The 14,235-nt window shown below is 36.9% G+C and overlaps 1 protein-coding gene across 2 annotated transcripts in view; it reads right to left on the bottom strand.

Annotated features, from left to right (window-relative positions):
• LOC138710177 (beta-1,4-glucuronyltransferase 1-like) overlaps positions 1–14,235 on the bottom strand; it is a 159,996-nt gene that overhangs the window by 127,692 nt on the left and 18,069 nt on the right. The window lies entirely within an intron of this gene.

The following is a 14,235-nucleotide window of genomic DNA, read 5'->3' as shown; positions in this document are numbered from 1 at the left end:
GGAAAACATTTTGCAGGAGAAGCAATTGAAAGTTTGAAATGCTTAGCGCTCAAAGCTTAACTGTCATTTTCCGATCATTACTGGACAATGACTATCAGTCTTAATGCCATATAACTCTCTATGTACATTCTATACATCTTAAGCTATGCATTGACAGTCTTGGTTCATTTTCGACAAGAAAGTGGCATCCATCATTCTTGCAGTGGACTCTTCATACGCATTATAAATGACACGCGAGAGGATATTAAACACAGAATAAATATGGAAACTGTCAGTTATTATTCGGTTGAGAAGGTTTTGTTATCCAGTCTGCTCTCAAAAAAACTAAAAGTTAGAATTTATAAAACAGTTATAATACCGGTTGTTCTGTATGTTTGTGAAACTTGGACTCTCACTTTGAGAGAGGAACAGAAGTTAAGGGTGTTTGAGAGTGAGATACTTAGGAAAATATTTGGGGCTGAGAGGGATGAAGTTACAGGAGAATGGAAAAAGTTACACAACGCAGAACTACATACATTGTATTCTTCACCTGACACAATTAGAAACATTAAATCCAGACGTTTGAGATGAGCAGGGCATGTAGCACGTATGGGCGAATAAAGAAAGGCATATAGTTGGGAGGCCGGAGGGAAAAAGACCTTTGGGGAGGCCGAGGCGTAGATAGGAGGTTAATATTAAAATGGATTTGAGAGAGGTGAGATATGATTATAGAGACTGGATTAATCTTGCTCAGGATAGGAACCGATGGCGAACATATGTGAGGGCGACATTGAACCTTCGAGTTCCTTAAAAGCCGCAATTAAGTAACATTTTAATTTGCATGTAAGACATGAAAAATAATCCGCTATGAAGCCTTAAAAGAAATGTTAAATAAACATATTATAAATGTATTATAAAAACAAGGAAGTAAATAAATAAAGCGCGAATAGTTTGAAAGAATGAACATTTTCTGAATTTGTAGGTTGAGCTTTAATTTGGATCTATTGATAATCTAATTAATACGAGTGATAATCGTGAACAAAAGCCACACAGTAAAGTTGTACAGTTCCCCCAAAAAGGAATGAGAAGATGGAATATTCTAACGTCTCAGATGTAAGACACTGCGCATGATCGGGTACCAGAGCGCTTTTACACAGAATAACGAATATCTGAGTTATTTAAATTCAGGGTATTTGGTTTGTTCGTAGCATCATTCCGAAATTCACTTTAAAAACTGGAAAAATATGGTAATATGACGTAAATAATAGATAAATATAGGTATACAAAAATCATGTAGTTAAATCGACATTTGAATCTTCATAACTAGACTTTCATGTTGTGTCAGTAGATCAGCGCTAAAGTGTTCTGCGTATTGTGCAAAAAAGAGCGGGTTCGATTCTGAGTCTATACTAACGATTTTGTTGGTCTAAATAACGTTGAAATGAAGTTTTACAGTCCTGAGATTAAGTGTTAATGATCACAGACAATACAAAATTACAAATTATATTATAAACTTTAATATAATGAATGCATTTACACCATTTACATATATTATACACATATGTATATATATATATATATATATATATATATATATATATATATATCCACTTTACAGCAGAACGCCGGAGAGAGCAGTGGCGTGTGCACAACTCGCTAACACAGTATAAAGGCTATTGGCCTGAGGAAGAAGCGAATAATACAGTAAGAGAAAATATAACAGTGGTTACAGAAAGAGACATCAGGAAATGATAAAGTAAGTGAATTAAGTAGAGAGGAAAGGAATAATAAGGCAGGCTTGAATCAAGTAGAATTAGAAATGAAGAACCAGGCTTTAGAAAACTTAAGACTAAAGGTAGAAAACATCAGTGAAAAGATAGAAGAGTTGATAACAGAGAATAACAAATTAAAGAAGAAGATGAGTGACTACGATCTCAAGATGAGGAAAAATAACTTAATAATTTTCGGGGCCGAAGAAAGGGGCCGGGAAAAAGAGATGGATACCTTTGAGAAAGTGAGAGATTTATGTGAAGTGATCTTTAATATCGAGTTGAGAGAAGAACATGTCAACCATACGTACAGGTTAGGGAACGGGTCCAAAAGACCTATCTTGTTGAGCTTTAGGAATACAAAAATAAGGGAAGCTATTCTGAATAACCTAGGACGCTCTGTGGTGCAGGAGTGAGAGTGGAAGCAGATATGCCATTTGAAGTAAGAAATAGAAGAAAACGGCTACTACCTTATATGAAAGCAGTGAGGGCGAAGGCTCACTTTGCTAAAATGTACGAGGATAAACTGAAAGTGAACGGAAAATGGTATGAACTGGAGTTTTGCCTGAGGAATGAAGATCATCCAGAATTTGGACTAACGAGAAGAACGAAAGAGGACAGTGGACATATTTCAACTTTGCAGAGGGAAGCGACGAGAAGGCAACAGAGAGTCGATGTTAGCTACATAAGCGGAGGGAAGGAGCAGAAGAAAATCATCCCAACTTCAAGGACAGAACAAGTGATTGTCGCAGATCAACACATGGTAACAGGAGTGATTAGTAATGAGTTCAGGAACCCACATATTGACGTACGAGGAATGTAAAGATGGTGACACAGCAAGGAGAAGACAACAGTAACGTGATCATGCAGCGTAAGCGGATTCCTAATCTCCATACAATGGCGGTAAGGTTAGCGCACTCCAGAAGCAATGCTGACAATAACGGAACAAGCAACACGGGCGCTAGAAAAAAGGCGAGAAGTGATAAAAAGAGAAACCAAGAGTCGGGAAGTGATAGGGAAGGAAATAGTGTAAAGAATAAGGGTGCAAGTTAAGTGGAAATCTAGTATGTGCAAGTGAAAGCGTGGAGGGGGGAATAAAAGAGGAATAGAAGAAGAAATAAATAGAAGGAAAGACAAAGACAGACATAAGGCAGAGACGAACAGTAATGAAAAGTCAGAACTTGCGACAGTTGAGGATTTAGCAGAGATATTTGACATGTGTAAAAAAATTGGGGATGTGATCAAAAAGTGCAATTAAAGTGAAAGTGGAAAAGATCGAGAAGTATAGGGGGGAGAGAAAGTGTATAAGCAGATGTGCAGAATAAAATATAAGTATTCATAGGAAGTGAGAATAGTGACAATGGATTAGATGTAAGCAGAATAGTGAGAAAGTGGAAGTAAGCGCAAATAGGAATGAGTGAAAATAGTGAGAAAGGGTTAAGAGAAGTGAACAAGTGACAGCATAAAGTTAGTACTAACATTTGAACGTTGGAAAAGTAAATGAATGAAAGGTCAAAGAACAAATTGGACAAATAATTCAATATGATAATTTATAGAGAAAAATTGAAATTGAGATTTTAATGTATAATAGTTATAGGAAAAGGGGGATGTGAAAGGAGTATATAATATTAGATATATTAGGATTAATGAACAAATAGAGAATATCAATTGAAATGTAGGGGAGATTGACCAAGGAACAAAAAAGGTACATAGTGTAATTGGGAGTATTTGTGTGAACGTGTATTGCAAATAATGTGTTATTGTAATAATATGTTAATGGTGGCACCGGATACAGAAATGTGCGGTACACCATTACATGTAAAGAAGTGCTGTGAAGAAAAAAAAAAAAAAATATATATATATATATATATATATATATATATATATATATACAGTATAAATGCATGTAGATTAAAATCTAACATTTACAATGGAATTTAAAAATGTAAAATGCTTTAACATGCACGAAGAAATTCATTTTATAGAATTATATTTTTTTAATATTAATCTCATCAGTCAACAATACAAGATGCAAGATGGAGGGATAGATATTTATCCAGCTTTTTAGTCTCACCTTAGGGACGTTCTCATTCAAAATACTCACAAAAAATAGTATAGCCTGGGTCATTTAGGAAGACGTTCTAAAAGGGGAAACATGCGAGTGAGAGTGCTAACTTCCCCTCTTCGAGAAGGCTTTCAATCAATTTTTTTTTTCATTTCATTTACTGTATTCTATAGATCTTACATTAACATTAAAGCTTTAAGATGTAGAATAAGTCACAATTTTGTAAGATTACAATTGTACAAATTTTTGTACTATATAGATGAGGGGGCAAGATATGGCATATGAGCTGTTTCACAGGGAAAAGAATGAGCTATCAGAAAGGGAGTTTGTTTCATGATGGTAAATATTATACAAATCTATTGACACGAAAGTTTATCTTTGTTCCCCCTCTATAAAAATTGGTGATTCCCCCTCTATAAAAATTGGTGATAGGCCTATAGCCACGACACGTAAGGTCTTGCCTGCTCTACTATAGTATAGCTCACCTCAAAATAAGTTATATGGCGCTCGGTAGAAAATATCCTAAGCAAATCTGTGATCGGTGAGGTTGCCGTACATTATCTTAAGAGCCCCCTTTGAGGACTACATTATCTACCGTGTGAAATAATAGTCACTTGTCAAAGGGGAAGAACATTATTTGAAATGACAATTATTGTAGGAGCACTATAAAAACAAAGACCACGACAAGGACAAAGATGAAGACGACGACAAAAATAATAACATGAGCTGCGACAAGCACTACAACAAAAATCACGATAAGGACCACGAAATGAACGAGGATAAGGATCACAATAATGAACAAGACCACGAACAAGGCCAAAGAAAATAAAGATCATTAATTATAAGGACCACAATAAAGACAACAATTGTCACGATAAAGACCATAACAAAGACAAGGATCACAACAAGGACCACAACAAAGGCAACAATAATCAGCATAAGGGCCCTGATAAAAATAACAAAGACCACGATAAGGACTAAGACAAGGTCAACGACAAGATCCATGATAGGTCTAAGTATCACGACGTGAATCACGGTACTCATCGTGGTCACTGTTGTCTATTTAATACTACTTATTGTGGTCTTTGTGTTTATTGTGTTCCTTATCATGATCCTTGTCGTTGCAATATCCTTTATCGTTCTTGTTGTCTACATCATGATCCATGTCGTGGTATTTGTTGTCTTTATTATAGTCCTTATAGTGGTCTTGGTCCTTATCGTATTTCATGTCGTGACACTTATCGTGAACTTTGTCCATAACGTGGTATATTTCGTAATTATTATCTTGGCCCTTCTTATATTCTTCTTGTTTTACTTGTCATGATCCTTATTATTTTTGTCGTGATCCTTGTTGTCTTTGACATGTCCTTCATCATGATCTCTGTTTTCTTTATCGTGGTTCTTGTTGGCATTGTAATAGTCCTTATCGTATTCCTTGCTCCTTTCGTCATGGTCCTGATTAGGTATTTTTTGTCTTTGTAGTTGTCCTTATCGTTGTCTTGGTTCCTATCATGGTTCTTGTCGTGATCCTTATAGTCGCCCATGTCGTGGCCCCTATCGTGATCATTCTCGTGGTGCTTGTCGTGGTTCATGTTAAATGTTATATGTTATGTTTTATTTAAAGACGCTCGCAACTGCAGAGATTATATCAGCGTCGCCGGATGTGCCGGAATTTTGTCCCGCAGGAGTTCTTTTACATGCCAGTAAATCTATTGACTTTTTTCTTGTTGTGGTGCTTGTTATCTTTGACGCAGTCCCTATAGCAATCCTTTATTTATTCTTTCGTGGTCCTTTCATGGTTCTTCCTTGGTTCTTATCATTCTCCATGTCGTGGTGCTTATCGCAATCGTTGTCGCGGTGCTTATCATGGTCCATGTCCTGATCCTTATTGTGGTACTTGTCTTTATCACAGCCGTTAGAGTTGTCCTTGTTATTTTCTCCATGTCCATTGTAATGGTTTTTATCATTCCACTTGTTCTTGTTATGATATTTGTAGTTGTATTTCTTGTCTTTGTCATGGTTCTTATGTTAGTAAATTTCGAAGTCCTTATCGTTGTCCATGTCGTGGTTCCTACTGTGATCCTTATTTCGTTTGTCTTTATCCATGTCGTGATCTTTACTGTGATCTTTGCCGTGGTGTTAATTGTAGTCCTTATCGTAGCCCATGTTGGTGTCCTTATCGTGATCCTTGTCATGGTGCTTGTCGTGGTTCACGCTGTGATCCTTATCCCGGTTCTTGTCGTGATCCTTATCGTGGTCCATATTGAAGTCCTAAATGTGATTCTTATTTTGAAGCTTGTCGTGTTTCATGTCGTGATCCTTACCGTGGTCTCTGTCGTAGTCCTTATCGTGCTTCTTGTTGTGGCCCTTATCACTTTCCTTACCGTGGTTCATGTCGTGATCCTTATTGTGATCTTTATTGTTGTCCTTGTCGTTCATATCTTTGTCCTTTTCGTGGTCCTTACATAGGTCGTTGATATCTTTGTCGTGATACTTATCGTTGTCCTTGTTGTTTTTCTAATAGTCCTTTTTGTGGTCCTGGTCCTTGTCGTAATCTTTATCGTGGTTGATGTCATGGAATTTATCGTAATTCTTGTCGTGGTGTTTGTCGTGTTCTTGTCGTAATATATTATCGTGGTCCTGATCTTTATTCTTATCGTGGTTCTTTTTGTCTTTCTAATAGTCCTTTTCGTGGTTCTGATCTTTGTAATCCTTATCACAGTCCATGTCGTGGTATTTATCATAATCCTTGCCGTGGTGTTTTATCGTGTTTCTCGTAATATATTATCGTGGTCCTGATTTTTGTCCTGTCGTGGTCCTTGTTGCTTTTGTCGTGGTTCTTGCAATGTTGCTTGCTGTCTTTGTCGTAGGATTACATTTGTCATTTCAAAATTAATATTGTTCTCCCACTCTGGCGAATGACTTTCGTGTTACGTGATATATTTCAAACTTTCATAAAAGCTAAACGATCAGGGACGTAAAAAGGGATCTACACCAGAAATAGAGAGACAACTGATAACATTTTGCACTGGTGTGTACTTTGGTATAGGATGCAAATAGCTCTACACATGCACGACCAGATGTCTTTCTGGCTACGTCGATATCGCGTGAACCGCGCTGTAGAACTTCAACTTTCGACGACCAAGAGTAGTTTCATTCCTTTTCTGTGGAACTGTACATCACGGTAAGTTGGTACTGATCAAATATTCTGCAAACGTGTTGTTGCCATTTCTCAGTTAATTAGTCCAGGCTTTCGTTAAGGTTTCAGTGAGTCAGGAGCTAACAGTTATAGATCAATATATTATAATAATGTTCATTGTTAAAGTATTAGTTTAGATTAGTTTAGTTCAATCATTATTTTGCAATTTCTAGCACTGCTTAATGCTATTTTCTTCATGAAGTGAATATTTTACCCCAGATCACATGTATAACTGATTGATCATTCCCATGTTAAAAACCGTTAAATTTGTGGAAGAGAACAACCGCCAGGATCGCCACCGTCGATTGGGAACGACCGCTATACTAAAAGCCAGGTTATGAACCGACGAAACAGGAAGTAGTTGGATGGGCGAGAGGAAAGTGCGGGTTAGAGGGGTAGCCTGTGCAGTGATGACACGTTGAGTGTGGGGGATGGAGGGGAGAACGAGAACGGAGCTTTTCATTGGACCTCGCCTGAAAATGTCGTCTGCTAACGAAAATCTGGCAACGGAATCACGGAGACAGTGCAGCCAGTTCATTTGCAGTACCACGTGCATTACGAGTCGCATTTCGTACCAGCGTCATTAGCTCGTGCTTTCTTAAAAACCGTAATTTTAATTACTAATATTGTTGATAATGTTATCGAGAACTATATACAGTAGTTATTTTAAACATATCGGTGACAAACACTGAACACGCTTTGAATCTCGCCCTACTATGTGGCAACAGAGCTCAGAAAGAGACCAACAGAACGTTGCTTCCGGTTTAGTCGGTTCATAACCTGGCTTTTAGTATAGATATAAGTACATTTGCTCCATTCAATTCAAATGAGATTTATAACGTGACTTCTTATACAGTCGCTAGATGGCAGCATAGTGAAATTAATCAAAGTTTTTGCTGTCAAAGTCTATAAGGCTGAGCAATCTGTTATATATGTGGTCAGGCATTTTACAATGACAGTGGGAAACCGTACTTGATATCTGAAGTAGGCAAGGCCTCATGCCCTTACAAATCAAGTTCAAGAGTGGTGGAAGAGATCCAATTGTTAGGATGGACCATTTCGTAGTCCATAACAATACCCAGTAGGTTGGATTTGTTTCTTTGTATAAACAAATGTCACGCCTAAATTTTTATCCTGTATATTTAATTCCATTTTTTATTGTAATTCAACACATTACGTATCTTGTTCAAGTTCCATATCTAAAATTCTCTCTTTCTCATACTTCCCGTGTTTATAAAATTTGTGAATATGCCCTATCTCTTTTCATAACATATATTCTTATAGTCCTTGAAATTTAAGTTCTGTATTCCTCTATTAGCTCTCTTACGTTATTTTTGACGTCATAATTAGTGTAAAAAGTGTTCCAAAAATTTGGACACAATTCAACGTACAATAAAGCTGCCTAAATCTTTATTACTAAATTGATACACATGTCAAGGAATGGCTGTGACACATGTTCAACAACTATAGTACTATGACAACTGCTAGAAGTTCTTCACTTTAGAATTCAAACATTTCTAGGGTCACGAGTAACGTTGACCAATACCTGTGTATGACTCAAGTAATAGCTGATTTTCCATCCAGACGGCCCTGTTTCGATCTCCAGCCAGGTCGTGATGAATGTTATGGTAGACAAACATACATTGCAGAAGGTTTTTTCGGGGTATTCCCGTTTCCTTCTACCATTCCACCAATATTCTTGATTTCATCTTTCATCTGCTATATAGTTAAAAATTGGCTGGAATTTAGTAATTGAAGAAGAACGGGTTTTCAATACTGATTTTGGAAGGGCTGGAGGCTCAGAGTCCTAAGAATTATTAGGCCACTCGTCTGAGGATGGAACCTGTATCTCTCAGTGGGATCGCCCACCTGTCAGTACAACATCGGACTTACGAATTCCAACCAGGGCGCCTGTCATGCTTGGACAATTATCGCATGTAGTTATAGTGCGCATAGTTGACCAAAGTAAGCCTAAATCCAAAGCTAAGCCAACGTTGACCAATGTGTGCACTGCCATGGTTACACACGACATTTGAATTCCTTCACGTACCTCCTCCAATGTAGCTGGTTTCCTCCTATACGAAATATCTTTCAGAGCCCTGTATAAGTAAATGGAATGGATTGAAATTTCGGTAGAAGGCACTATGGGCCAGCACTGCGATTTTTCACGATCTATTGCACTAACCCTTAAGGTAGGCGCATTCCCAAACCCACACCGGCTGATTAATCTATGGTTCGTTGCGTATCTAGGTTTCGAGCAAGCAACCTCCCTCGTCCCTAGGCCAGCCCTACTCGTGGGTCGCCAGCCGGGGAATGATGACGAAATGGAGAAATGTTGGCGGAATTATGTAGATACCTAATATGGGAAAAAACGGGAGGAACCCTAGACAAGCCCCCATCTGCGATCTTATCCGTCATAAGTGTCTATGAATTTTTCAATGAAAAATCCCAGACCTGATCGGATTCTAATTCGGGCTGCCTGCAAAAGTAATGGTTAAGTTACACCTCAGAAAATGCACAACCAATTAAATTGTTTAAAAAATAAGCTACTTCTACTTAGCCTGGTTGGCTAATGCAGTTGCATATCGTATCGAAATCGTTTCAGTTCACATCTACTATGGATAATTGGGTGAAACGTGGACATTAGGGTACAGTGGAAATATAAAGTTTGTGGAATCAAAATGCTATACCAGGGAAACTTTGTGGAGTGATATCATAAAGAACAATGCAAAATATATATTCTCTACGTTAATATTTACAGATGCCACAAGAACATCATATTTTGACATTTTCATAAAATTTTGAGGTTCAGACTTTTTAGCGAGAGAACATTCTCCAGTAATTTAATCTGAACAGGATATCAGGAACATGTTAAAAATACATGTTAAAAGACTCGGGATATTTTGGTCCCCTGTTGCTTCATCTTGAAGTGCCACAAAAACCTCAATTTATAAGAAAATTGGGAATAATTACAAAACTCTTAGGTATGATAAAATTAATATAATAAAATTAATGGGAATTCAGTCCTATGTAGCAGGGTATTTAAATCAGAATATCTCTAATTAATACACGAAATCTGACCTTCTGCCCTGTATTCGCAATGCCAGAGGGGCTGAACCCATCACCTACCTATCATGACGTAATGAAATATTATCTATGCGTCAAAAATGAATTAAAATCTGACTTCTAATTAAAAGAATCTACTGTTGGAGAGATTTCAGAAAGAGTTGTTACCAAAACTAAGGAAATCCAGGTAAAGGCATAAATTCTGAAAGTCAGTCATACAAGAATATTACAACTGATTCGTACTTACGATGATTAATACACAAACTTAATTAAGCCTTGTAAGAAACGACATAGTGACGACAACTAAAATGACAACATTCCAAAATTCAAAGAAGAAGCGAACAAACTATTGCAGTTAAAAAAAAAAAAAAAAAAAAAAAAAAAAAAAAAAAAAAAAAAAAAAAAAAAATTAATACTGTAGGCCTAATTGTGAAAAAGACCGACGTGTTCCAAAACAAGAAGGAATGTTTACTAGGAAAAAGAACAGAAAGAAGGATGATAATTAGACCTGCTGATTTAGTTATCACTCACTGTCAAAAAGAAATGAAAGAATAAGAATAAATCCTAACTAAAAAATAGATGAGCTGAATTGTAATTTTTGTCATATTTTATGTAAAATACTACTTATATATTTTGTCCCTTTGGATTCTCTCAAAAATACTGTATATTACAACCCCAATTCAGAGTCTTCCAAATAAAGTTTAGGCCTAAATATGTGATTTTACAGCAATTCATTACCTATGTAATGAAAACAAAATAATAGAATAAATATACAAACAGGCAAAAAAATTATAATTTTAAGAAACTTCAAAGCCCTTAGGGCACCTCAAAAATTAGATAAGGAAACTCCATGTATTTCACATTCCTAAGTTAAGTGAAAATACAGATTTTTGCAATTATTACATTTAGAAAACAGATTAAAAAAAAAACTTTTTCATGTATAGATTCACTCCACTCCAGTGGACATTTTAAACGGGATCAGAAATCGGGAGTGCTGCGTCAAGTCCATCGGGTGATTCAGCTTCCAGTGATATGTATCAATCCGACAAAGTAAAGCAAAGAAAGTAAGATGATAATTATATTTGGTTTGGATTTTCCTTTATAGGTGACAAGAACTGTCCAAGACCGCAGTGTGTTGTTTCTGGTGACATTCTTGCTAACAGTCGTCTGAAACCTTCTCTACTTAAGCGCCATTTCTCATTGATTCTCAATTACATAAAAGTTATAAATCTTTGCCATTAATTAGTTTTAAGGAGTTTCCAGTGTTAGTGCATAAAACGATAACAGTCTTGTTACCTTTTTCTTTTTTTCATACACATATTTGTACGAGAAGGCTCTTTCTTCATAATCCTATCTAAAAAAATAAATCGAGAAATAGACTTACTTCGTGCTGAAAGTGATGTGAGATTTCCTGTAACGTCTTTAGTTCCTGACTTCAAAGCTGTGTGCTATCGAAATTCTCATTGAATATCAAATGAAAAGGTAAGTGGCCTAACCTTATAGTAAAAATGTTTGGGTTAAGAGAGAAGTTTAAAATATTGACAGTACCTCCAACTTAAGCCCGCATAAAATTCTGTCGCTACGTAAAATATTTCCATAATATCTATAAAGTAATTCTCAGCGTGTTGAAATTAAAATGTGTGAATTCCAGTAATGTCACTTTAAAGATAGCAAAATGCGCTATTGTATTATTAACTTACCTATTTAATTTTGGTTTTAATGTTGTGAAATGTAAAATAAATGTGTAATTATATTTGAACTAATGTAGGCTAGTTTCGATATTTTAGGCCTATGCGTTGTTGCATCATTTTTGGAGAGCATACTAAGATCAGGCTGTCTACCATAACTACAGTAACTTCAAGTTAATTTAAGTTGTTAAGTATTATTTATAATACTAGTAAGATGTAACACAAATTCGGATTAAGATCGTTCTGAAAGTGGTTAGCGAGTCGAAAATGTTTGGGAACCACTGGATTAGGACAAAAAATTCTAGTGTGTACCTACCCCCACGCTCACACGATTTAACTCAAGCTACACTGGCGGAATTATGTGAAAAAATTTAAATTCCGTGTGCAGCTATCAAATTGAAGGTTTTCAAACGTCCCTCGTTTAGTTCGTCGAACCCAAAAATTTATGGATGCTGATGGGGAATACTTTTGACGCTCTCATTCGGGAGATCCCGGGTTCAAACCCCGTGGCGGACTAATCTGACTTTCGGGTTTTTCGTGGTTTTTCTCAGTCACAAAAGGCAAATGGGAATTGGAAAATTACATACCGTGATTCATTACCGCCTAAAACACCAATATTATGAACATTAATGAAAATAAAAATCACTTACATAGACACGAGCCATCCACAACACACAACAGAAACAGAAATCCAACAATAGCAAAAATTACTGGTAAATGCCTACCCACAGGTCTAAAAATACGTAATATGACGACAGATATTAAATAGTGTATGGGTATAAAAAACTTTAGAAAGTTCGAGCTCCAACTCCGAACTAATATAAAATATTCAACTTTACGCAATTAATGTTTTCAAATTCTTTTTCTTCGTTTCATGATTCGGACTTAAGCGCGTTCCAACTTCACAATTCAAACGGATTTAACAGAAATTCTGTCATAATAAAATTTAACTAAAGCTGCTGCGCATTTGCCTAAATTCTTCCAGTTTCTACATATCAGTGTCCCCCAAAATTGCTTCTTCAATACTGTTTGTTGTTGTTGTTGTTGTTGTTATTGTTGTTGTTTAGTCAACTATCCAAAGATAGGTCTGAACCTCACAAGTGATACCAAGAAGACACCACTTATGAGGCAACTAGGCCAGGAGAAATTGGGTTCCTTTCTCTCCTCCATTACATACATCGCCGATTAGCTACATATTACACTAATCAGACGTCAGATGCATACAAACAATTGTTTTTCCTCTGACACATATCGTCAAGTGAGATGTACTGCCTGATAATAAATGTACGTTTCAGCCAGAATCTCAATCAGAGGATGTTCAATACTTATGAAACTCAAATAAGTTAAACGTAATTGCTCCATGTGAATTCTTAATTCGTCTTTTATTCATTTTAGCTTGGAAAATGAACGTTCTTCAGATGCACTGGCCACGAAAAGTGTCAGATATATTGTCATAGCAATTTCCATATTGGGGAATGCTGATAAATAGAGGTTATGAATATTAAAATCTTTATAAATTTGATCGTATCCAGCATATTCTTGCAAAGATTTCGTATTCACTTCCAGATGTGCACCAAATTGGTGACGTTCAGATATCAACTCTGCGGAAATAAGGTCTTCATCGAGGTCGAATTCATCGAGATTTGAAGAAAAGTAATGGGTTGTCATTTTAAATTTTTCTCTTTCTGGAGGAGATCACAGCAATATACATTAGATATTTTATCTTGTGAATGAATATCTCAGCACCGAGATATTCAGCAGCATTTCCATAAAATCATAATAATTAACACTGAAAATCCAGAAATATCTGCGCATAAATTTGGAAAAGTTCTGGTGACGAGAGTTCTTCCCGTTGCCTAGCGAGGTGGCTCATGCGTTCCGCATTGGACTCGCATTTGGGAGGTGCGTGGTTCGATTCTCTTTCCGGCCAACCTGCCTGTGGTTTTTTTTCGTTGTTTTCCACAGTTACTTAGATAAATGCCGGGTTGGAATTTTCATTGCCAGTGTCCATTTCTCTTCCCCTCCCATGTAGAAAAAAAATTTAGATTTCATAACATTCATTTTCTTCATCTCATTCCATAGACATATTATTCAGGTCAGACGCATATCTTCGTCCGCTTACGGGGAGGGGGGCGTCCTCTCCACAACCGTTCCTGGGTTTCCAGCCTTCCGCAATATCTCTGCCAGGATTCATTCCTTAAGAGCACTTCCGAGGGCGCTTCGACACCTTGAAAGAGCCGTTGGAATGGGTCCTGTGCTGCTTGGTCATCTTGGCGGTATTAAATTAGGGCGAGGGAATAGGGAGCCCTCATTGGGGGAATGTGTGAGGTCACATGCGGCCGATGGGCTGGTACACCTCATCCTCATTCATCCCATAAAAAATTCGGGTTGCATAATAGGCCTCAGTATGGCCGATGTGCAAAGGATCGTCTCTAACTCACTCCTAGCCACCGTTACCTAACCTAACCT

This window comes from Periplaneta americana, chromosome 12 (genome assembly GCF_040183065.1).
Source record: "Periplaneta americana isolate PAMFEO1 chromosome 12, P.americana_PAMFEO1_priV1, whole genome shotgun sequence".
In the NCBI taxonomy this organism is placed as follows: Eukaryota; Metazoa; Arthropoda; class Insecta; order Blattodea; family Blattidae; genus Periplaneta; species Periplaneta americana.
This window is presented reverse-complemented; position numbering and strand designations above follow the sequence as displayed.